Here is a 10,170-nt window from a genome sequence, read left to right as displayed (position 1 = left end):
CTGACCTCATCAAACCCTGTACACTGAAGACACACGCCATATATGGCGGAATGAGATGACCGGAATGTAGTCTCGTGTTGCCAGACTGTTGCCTCTCGCAATTTTCAAATGCTTCCGTGATACAGTCTGGAGCAACGGAAGCTCTGATCATGAGTAAAATATAAATGATTCCGTCATACAGTCTGGAGCAACGGAAGCTCTGATCATGAGTAAAATATAAATGCTTCCGTCATACTGTCTGGAGCAACGGAAGCTCTGATCATGAGTAAAATATAAATGATTCCGTCATACAGTCTGGAGCAACGGAAGCTCTGATCATGAGTAAAATATAAATGCTTCCGTCATACAGTCTGGAGCAACGGAAGCTCTGATCATGAGTAAAATATAAATGATTCCGTCATACAGTCTGGAGCAACGGAAGCTCTGATCATGAGTAAAATATAAATGCTTCCGTCATACAGTCTGGAGCGCTGAGGGGCCCCGGAGGGGCCCTGTCTCGCAGTAGTCCATATCTTCAAAATATTCATAATACTTAGGCTATGCCAATAATAATGATTCAACTACTTTGTGAGGAGACATTTCTGGAGAGCAGTCACCTCAGCAGTATACTGTACCTTGCAGGACCATGACATTTGCAATCCTATTGTGCTTTACTCTTTGAAACTTGCCTTAGGTGTGAACCAAAACACACAGTGAAGACAAAAGGTCTGCCCTATCTCCTATGCCATATGTTGATCTGAAGTAACTCCACCCTGCCTGTATTCACCTCTGTATATGTAAAAGTAGCCATATTGCCATTTGTAAATGTAGTGATTGACTAGTCGTGACTGGCCGCCCAGGCAGTCAGATCAGGGGCCTGAGCTCCCATGCTCCCCACTTCCCTTAATTTTGTCATTACCGTCATGCAAATGTATCCTAATATAAATACAAATCATCTAAGCAAACAGTATAGCGTTGCTGATTAGCAAAAATGGAAGAAAAAAAATCACACCCGTGTGAAGTGAGGGGCGCTCTTATCATACATCATCATACAGCATCTCAATCACAATTTGTGTCCTCACTTTTGTCTTCAATGCTTGTGTTCACACGGACACTCAAAGCTGGACATAGGAGGGGATAGCGCCCCTCAAAAATATAATTTTTTCAGGAAATGTAGAAAACCTTTGAAAGCAAAGACAAGCAATACTGCCTCATCAAAGTTGGTGTTTATTTATATTGTCAATTACTTTGAGGGACAGAGGTGGTGGAGTTGGCTGCTTTAGCAGACAGTTTGAGAGGTGGTGGAGTTGGCTGCTTTAGCAGACAGTTTGAGAGGTGGTGGAGTTGGCTGTTTTAGCAGACAGTTTGAGAGGTGGTGGAGTTGGCTGCTTTAGCAGACAGTTTGAGAGGTGGTGGAGTTGGCTGCTTTAGCAGACAGTTTGAGAGGTGGTGGAGTTGGCTGCTTTAGCAGACAGTTTGAGAGGTGGTGGAGTTGGCTGTTTTAGCAGACAGTTTGAGAGGTGGTGGAGTTGGCTGCTTTAGCAGACAGTTTTAGAGGGGGAGAGGTGGTGGAGTTAGCTGCTTTAGCAGACAGTTTGAGAGGGGGAGATGTGGTGGAGTTAGCTGATTTAGTTTGAGGGTCCAATGGAGTTAAGAGGTTTTGTCCAAAGCACTTTTTAATACTTTCCATTGGTTCAATATTTTTTAACCAACACATACACGTAAAGGGTGTTCAATAGCTCTGATTTATGCAAAGAAAGTCAAAAACCTCAAAAATGGAGTTGGGTGGTTTCCTCCCGACAGCAATACTGTAATTATTGACAAAAACACTTAATCACTGTCTTCTAGTAAAACAGTAAAACAGACTATAAACAGTACAATTTTAATACGTGTTTATTCCTGACAGAATGTATAAATACATTACGGGGCCAACAAACACTTGTCTCTTTAATGTAACGTTACCACAAACCGTGTTACACAGAATGTAATGGTAGTAACAGAGTTACATAGCATAGAGCAGAAAACCACTGAACACATTGTGGTTGTCAGAGGAATCATAGAGCCTGGACCCATTAGGTATACGCATGTAAACTGTGTCTCCCTGCTCCAGCTCTAGGATCATTCCATTAGACACATATTCATAATGAGCACTGTTCGATGCAAGGTTATAAAGGAGTCGCTGATCATTTTTATACATCTGGATACGCACATACTCTGATGACCAGACGCCTAATGCTGAGAATCTGAACTGATAAACGCCTTTCACAGCTGATGTAAAGATACCTGAGAGAGAGAGAGAGAGAGAGAGAGAGAGAGAGAGAGAGAGAGAGTCAGAGGATACGCACACACACACACACACACACACACACACACACACACACACACACACACACACACACACACACACACACACACACACACACACACACACACACACACACACACACACACAGAGAGAGAGAATACAGCTGTGTGAATTAACCATCCCACCATATTGTATAGAGTCAGACTCTTAGAAATATCAGATCTATACAAGCTCACAGCCAATGACATTACACTTCACTCATCCCATACTTCCTGCCTATTGGTTTAAATAGGAAACTAATTAAACTATGAAGTCAATTAACATGAATGAACCATAACCAACCTGTAGATGGATCGTAATGAACCATAACCAACCTGTAGATGGATCGTAATGAATCATAACCAACCTGTAGATGGATCGTAATGAATCATAACCAACCTGTAGATGGATCGTAATGAATCATAACCAACCTGTAGATGGATCGTAATGAATCATAACCAACCTGTAGATGGATCGTAATGAATCATAACCCACCTGTAGATGGATCGTAATGAATCATAACCAACCTGTAGATGGATCGTAATGAATCATAACCAACCTGTAGATGGATCGTAATGAATCATAACCAACCTGTAGATGGATCGTAATGAATCATAACCAACCTGTAGGTGGATCGTAATGAATCATAACCAACCTGTAGATGGATCGTAATGAATCATAACCAACCTGTAGATGGATCGTAATGAATCATAACCAACCTGTAGGTGGATCGTAATGAATCATAACCAACCTGTAGATGGATCGTAATGAATCATAACCAACCTGTAGGTGGATCGTAATGAATCATAACCAACCTGTAGGTGGATCGTAATGAATCATAACCCACCTGTAGATGGATCGTAATGAATCATAACCAACCTGTAGATGGATCGTAATGAATCATAACCAACCTGTAGATGGATCGTAATGAATCATAACCCACCTGTAGATGGATCGTAATGAATCATAACCAACCTGTAGATGGATCGTAATTAATCATAACCCACCTGTAGATGGATCGTAATGAATCATAACCCACCTGTAGATGGATCGTAATGAACCATAACCAACCTGTAGGTGGATCGTAATGAATCATAACCAACCTGTAGATAGATCGTAGCCGTTGCCCACGTTGGTGATGACTCTCTGGTAGATCAGAGTGGTGGTAGAACTATACGGTCCAACTTGTCCGTTGTTACTCAACCCAACAGAGAACGCCACCTTCGGTGGGTCTGTCAACACAGAGACATTATCACATTGTTTATAACATTACTATTAATAAAAGCAACTATCCTAGGCCTGTGAGCTTGTAGCTTGTAGATATTTATATGCAAATAACATGACCAATGGCATTGCAATGGCATTGCAATGAACATCAATGATGACGTTTAGGTGAAAAAAGAACCATTTTGTTTTAATTAATTAATGAATTAATTAAAATATGTTGTATTATTACAACGCTGGGTGTTACGGGGTTCAGAGTACATTCTAGTATCTATATAGTATTATATAGTACTTCAGAGTACATTCTAATATCTATATAGTATTCTATAGTACTTCAGAGTACATTCTAGTAGCTGGTGGTACTAGAATGTATACTCTGAAGTACTGTAGAATACCACTAGATACTAGAATGTACTCTGAAGTACATTTGAGGTACATTTTATCAACCAACTATTGGTTGGCAAAATCTTCCTCCGTAGTCTGAAAACCCACCTCTTCAGACTCCATCTTATCCCATAGCACTTGCCGTAGCACTTGCCTTAGCCTCCACGACCTTACAGGTGTATACAAAGGCTCAACTTGTAACTTATATAGCATTTTATGTAGACATAGCATAGTGTATATGCATAGTTTCATTATTATATAGACTATTTTTTAAGAGCCTGCCCAGGGACTACAGATGGAATTTAGCTTTGGCTAACTCTGGCCCATTTACATTGAGGTGAAAACTGACATGTTGATTAATGAGCTTTGTCCCTGTCAAATAAATAAATAAATAAAATAAATAAATCTATGGATGTGATGTATCACCATTTGTTGTTCTTGCTTACTGTAAATCGCTGTAAAGCGTCTGATAAATGCCTACATTGTAACCTTAACACCTACTACCCTATTCTTTAATCTTTAATTCATAACATAATGTTTAATAAATCTACTCACTCCTCAGATCCTGTACTTGGTTGTCAGTAGCAGTCAGGTGTGTTTCCACGGTGGACAGCTGACCAGCATGAGCTGAAATAAACAAGATTACCATTAGATCAATTCAATAATTTATAATAGTCATCACATAATCACAATCATTAAATGTAGTTTAATGTGCTTTCTCATGTGTGGATTATATGATGAATACAGTAAATTACATTATCAACACACTATCTGTTCTCTGAGCTCATCTGAATTCATGAACACTCAGAGGACACTCAGACAAGCCCTCCATCGTCACTTCATTCACACACGATGGTGGAGGAAACCATGCAAGGCACCAACCTGCACATCGATGGTGGAGGAAACCATGCAAGGCACCAACCTGCACATCGATGGAGGAAACCATGCAAGGCACCAACCTGCACATTGATGGAGGAAACCATGCAAGGCACCAACCTGCACATCGATGGTGGAGGAAACCATGCAAGGCACCAACCTGCACATCGATGGAGGAAACCATGCAAGGCACCAACCTGCACATCGATGGTGGAGGAAACCATGCAAGGCTCCAACCTGCACATCGATGGTAAAGGAAACCATGCAAGGCACCAACCTGCACATCGATGTATAGGAAACCATGCAAGGCACCAACCTGCACATCGATGGAGGAGGAAACCATGCAAGGCTCCAACCTGCACATCGATGGAGGAGGAAACCATGCAAGGCACCAACCTGCACATCGATGGTGGATTAAACCATGCAAGGCACCAACCTGCACATCGATGGAGTAAACCATGCAAGGCTCCAACCTGCACATCGATGGTGGAGGAAACCATGCAAGGCACCAACCTGCACATTGATGGAGGAGGAAACCATGCAAGGCACCAACCTGCACATCGATGGAGGAAACCATGCAAGGCACCAACCTGCACATCGATGGAGGAAACCATGCAAGGCTCCAACCTGCACATCGATGGTGGAAGAAACCATGCAAGGCTCCAACCTGCACATCGATGGAGGAAACCATGCAAGGGTCCAACCTGCACATCGGGAGCAATTTCTTGCTCAAGGACACTTCGACACTAACTCTGGGGGAGCCCACAGGGATCGAACCGGTAACCTCTCGGTTCCCATCCAGCTTTTCTACCGGCCACTCTATCCCTGAGCCACTGCCGCCCCCCAAAAAATTACCTTCACTTTCTTTCTCCAAGTCTGCAACCTGGAGCTCTGTGGCATCCAGCCTGGTCTCTGTGGCATCCAGCCTGGTCTCTGTGGCATCCAGTCTGGTCTCTGTGGCATCCAGTCTGGTCTCTGTGGCATCCAGGCTGGTCTCTGTCACGTTCAACCTGGTCCGGAGGTCTGCAACCTGGGACTCACTCTCACTCACTTTGGCAGCCATTACTGAAAACAATATCACAGAGAAATAAATGTATGTTAAAACTCATTCTGTGCCACTGACCAATAAATGTGGCCAAACGTGACGGCCAAGCAGTCATCGCGCAAATCATTATTTTTCCACCAGAGCACAGAGAGAACAATCTTGCTTCAATCTGGATTTTATCCAAAATGAGATAGTAGCACAGTTTGACTCTATATGCAGTATGCACTGCATGTCTGAAATAAATGTCAGAGCTGATATCAACATATAAATATGAAATAAATGCTTAAACATGTAGCTACTGTATGTCTAATCTGTCTAATCTATGATGACAACAATGCTTAGGGTGAGTAGTTCAGTCACACGAGAGAGACTCGGAGTAGAGCCGCTGCTTCTTCGCCTGGAAAGGAGCCAGCTTAGGTGGTTCGAGCATCTGGTTAGGATGCCTCCCGGGCGTCTCCCTATAGGGAGGTCCTCGAGCACGTCCCACTGGAAGGAGACCCCGGGGTCTGGAACACTCTGGTGGAGCTGTTGCCCCCGCGACCCGACTACGGATAAGTGGTTGAAGATGGATGGATGGATGGACAATAATGCTAACTACACATACAGCTTCTCTACAAAAGTAGGCAAATTCGTGGTAAAATCCGCTAATTGTACCTGATCGTTTTGGAAGATAATACTAGTCTGTTACTAACTGGCTAACAGAAATAGCAAAGAAAGAAGCATTAACAATGATATTTTGTAAAAACTGTGTCTAATTTGGTCCGCCTAATGCTAATTCATGCTAAGCTTCCAGCAGGGGCAGTGGTGAACACAACAAAGGAAAAAAACGGAAATGGGGTTTCCGCTTTTTCCTTTTCCACTACTCCTGCAAGACATTTTTCTATAAGCCATATCTCCAAAACTGCTGGGTCAAACTGAACAGCCAATGTCAATTTGAAGCTATGATTCCCTGCTTTCACATGACATGACAAAAGGAAAATTAAAAAATTGTCAACCTTCACTTTCTTTCTCCAAATCTGCAACCTGGAGCTCTGTGGCATCCAGGCTGGTCTCTGTGGCATCCAGGCTGGTCTCTGTGGCATCCAGCCTGGTCTCTGTGGCATCCAGTCTGGTCTCTGTGGCATCCAGGCTGGTCTCTGTCACGTTCAACCTGGTCCGGAGGTCTGCAACCTGGGACTCACTCTCACTCACTTTGGCAGCCATTACTGAAAACAATATCACAGAGAAATAAATGTATGTTAAAACTCATTCTGTGCCACTGACCAATAAATGTGGCCAAACGTGACGGCCAAGCAGTCATCGCGCAAATCATTATGTTTCCACCAGAGCACAGAGAGAACAATCTTGCTTCAATCTTGCTTCAAATAGCAAAGAAAGAAGCATTAACAATGATATTTTGTAAAAACTGTGTCTAATTTGGTCTGCCTAATGCTAATTCATGCTAAGCTTCCAGCAGGGGCAGTGGTGAACACAACAAAGGAAAAAAACGGAAATGGGGTTTCCACTTTTTCCTTTTCCACTACTCCTGCAAGACATTTTTCTATAAGCCATATCTCCAAAACTGCTGGGTCAAACTGAACAGCCAATGTCAATTTGAAGCTATGATTCCCTGCTTTCACATGACATGACAAAAGGAAAATTTAAAAATTGTCAATGACTTTGCCTCGGTCAGAAACGATCACAAATATGTCATTTGTTTATTTCTATTTATTAAGTTAGATCGAGTTGATTAAGTTACATGAAAGCTCCTGTCAGATGGCCATTAAAGTTGATTGAGTTGGATACTGTTTCTCCCTCTAACATTTCCTCGTATTTCTAGTTCATTGAAATAATGTCATGCACATTTGTCCAGTGCATATAGCCTACTGCAGGCCTGGTTGACTATAGATTTAGAAGACATTTTGAAGCTCTTGCTACTGAAATGATCGATTATTTATATGTAGAAATCCTGTCATTTAACATGCATCTCAATAGGCCTATCTCACAGCCCGTTTTTCACGCCCACTTCCGGTAAATAGTGGTGACTTTAACATGGGCATTTACACGTTTTTTTCTCTGGAGAATCTAAGTACATTTTCTAATGTAAAAATGTGACAGACCAATATTATTATGAAGCAAACAAGATGGTAAATCAGGTCGAGCAGATAGAACAAACCTTACCTTGAGAAAACAAAAGTTGTAGACTTCTTAAATAACCTCTTTTAACATGTAGCGTCTATGGAGTGACGTCACGCTATCACCACTAACCCCGAAAGGGGGCGTATTTAGGGGGGCGGGGAAATTCTGTGAGATAGGCTTATGAGTGAAAAGCTTGCCATGTCTCCTCTCTTAGCAACCGTTGCTAACGTGCCCATTGGACAAGGACGGGTTGGGGAGGGACTTAGTGAAGGGCTAATTGGTCCTAACTAATGTTCATGATAAAATACCACCATTTTGTTCTACTCAGTCTGTGTCTCATAGGAGGGATGTGGGCAGTTAACTTTTTTGAATAGCCATAATGGTCAAAATGATTGACACACTATATTAACTATACAGAAATAACACAATGACGCTTTTTAACAGGCTAAAGTCATTTCTTAAAGGTGTTTTGAAATGAAAAATATGTTTTTCACACTTTTAGACCACATCTGTTTTCCATCATATGAGCATACCTAACAATGGATGCCAAACAAATGGGTACAAATGGGTTCATTTTTGTGTATTTTTATATCAAAAGTCCATAAAATCGAATTTGAATTACTTCCTGAAAACGAAAACGTACTGCGTGATGACGTGTCGAGGCCCACATCAATAAAAGCCAATAAAAATGAAGCTCACCCGTTTGATTCCCCATATCTGTGCGTTTATTCAAAATAAAATGCCAACCGTTTCCGTTTCACTACACCTTTAACACTTTGCTGTCCTGCCTGCATCCACTGAACTTTGTTTGCATATCTTTGGTCCGACGTACTAACAGTCCGACACGCAATAATTTGACACCCTACCCCAAACCCTAACCTAACCCTAACCTCACGCGGAAACCACGCATGAGTCTTAAAGGGAAACTTCACCCTTTTTGCAAAACAATATATATGTTAATGGCGTTTAGAAGATTTAGAACACTTTCCTGGGGGTCTTTATGTGTGTAATATTTGGATTTAGTATATTTTAGATTTTAGCAGTGAGCCCAGTGTCTCTGATGTCATCGACACTGGGCTCACTTACTTCCTGGACTACATCAAGGAAGCTCTGAGAAGGAAGGGAAGTGGTCACGTGACTGGGCTGCGTCATGACACTTTAATGGACACTTTCATGGGAGCCAAACTACCTGGAAGTTTGGCAGAATGCACTGGAGTCAATGAGAGCTCAGTGACCAGCTCATGAACAAACATTATTTATGAACAATTGAGACCTTTTGTAAAGTAATCACTTCTGGAAAATAACAGAAGACATGTAACACATTATTGTCTGCTGTGTTGTTATTCGATGTGTTCACTGTGTAATTTTTATAGAGGTATGGTATCTAAAGAGCACAAAGTACCTTTCTGAACGCACCAAGTACAGCGAGACTTCCCACCGTTTCCTGTCTGACAGCCAAATATCGCGATACTTCGGAGCCAGAAACGATACCTGCTGCTGTTTAGATCCTCAGATAAAATGATATACTGTGCACTCTGTGCACATCGAAAAGTAAGTGATTAGAAAACAACCTGTGATATATGTCTTCTGTTATTTTCCAGAAGTGATTACTTTACAAAAGGTCTCAATTGTTCATGAATAATGTTTGTTATGAGCTGGTCCAGACGGCTCCATTCACTGCCATGTATTCATTGCACTTCCGGTGTGAGTTTGGCTCCCATGAAAGTGTCCATGAAAGTGTCATGGCGCAGCCCAGTCACGTGACCACTTCCCTTCTCAGAGCTTCCTTGGACTACATGTTGTCTCAGTAAGACAGCCCTCCCCCTATCCACAAGGAGGAGCAGTGCACCAAAGCATTATGGGAATTGTAATCCAGGAAAATCTAAAATATCTAAAACCACATATTACACACATAAAGACCCCCAGGAAAGTGCTCTGTTGTGCTGTGTTTTTTTGCAAAAAGGGTGAAGTTTCCCTTTAACCCACGCATATCGGGAGCCACATGCACCAAAGGTCGTCATGAACGAAACTCGCACACGCAACACGTCATTTGTTTATTTATGCTGATCAAGTTAGATTGAGCTCGTCGCCACCGTCTCAATGACCCTCGGTTGCTAGGCGACAGAGAATTCTGACAAATTCAAAGAAACGGGACCATATAACCCCAATACTAGCGGATCTGCACTGGCTGCCGGTGAGC

The sequence above is a fragment of the Electrona antarctica genome (assembly GCF_951216825.1).
Source record: "Electrona antarctica genome assembly, chromosome: 4".
Classification (NCBI taxonomy): domain Eukaryota; kingdom Metazoa; phylum Chordata; class Actinopteri; order Myctophiformes; family Myctophidae; genus Electrona; species Electrona antarctica.
The sequence above is the reverse complement of the archived record's forward strand: the minus strand, read 5'-3'. Positions refer to the sequence as shown.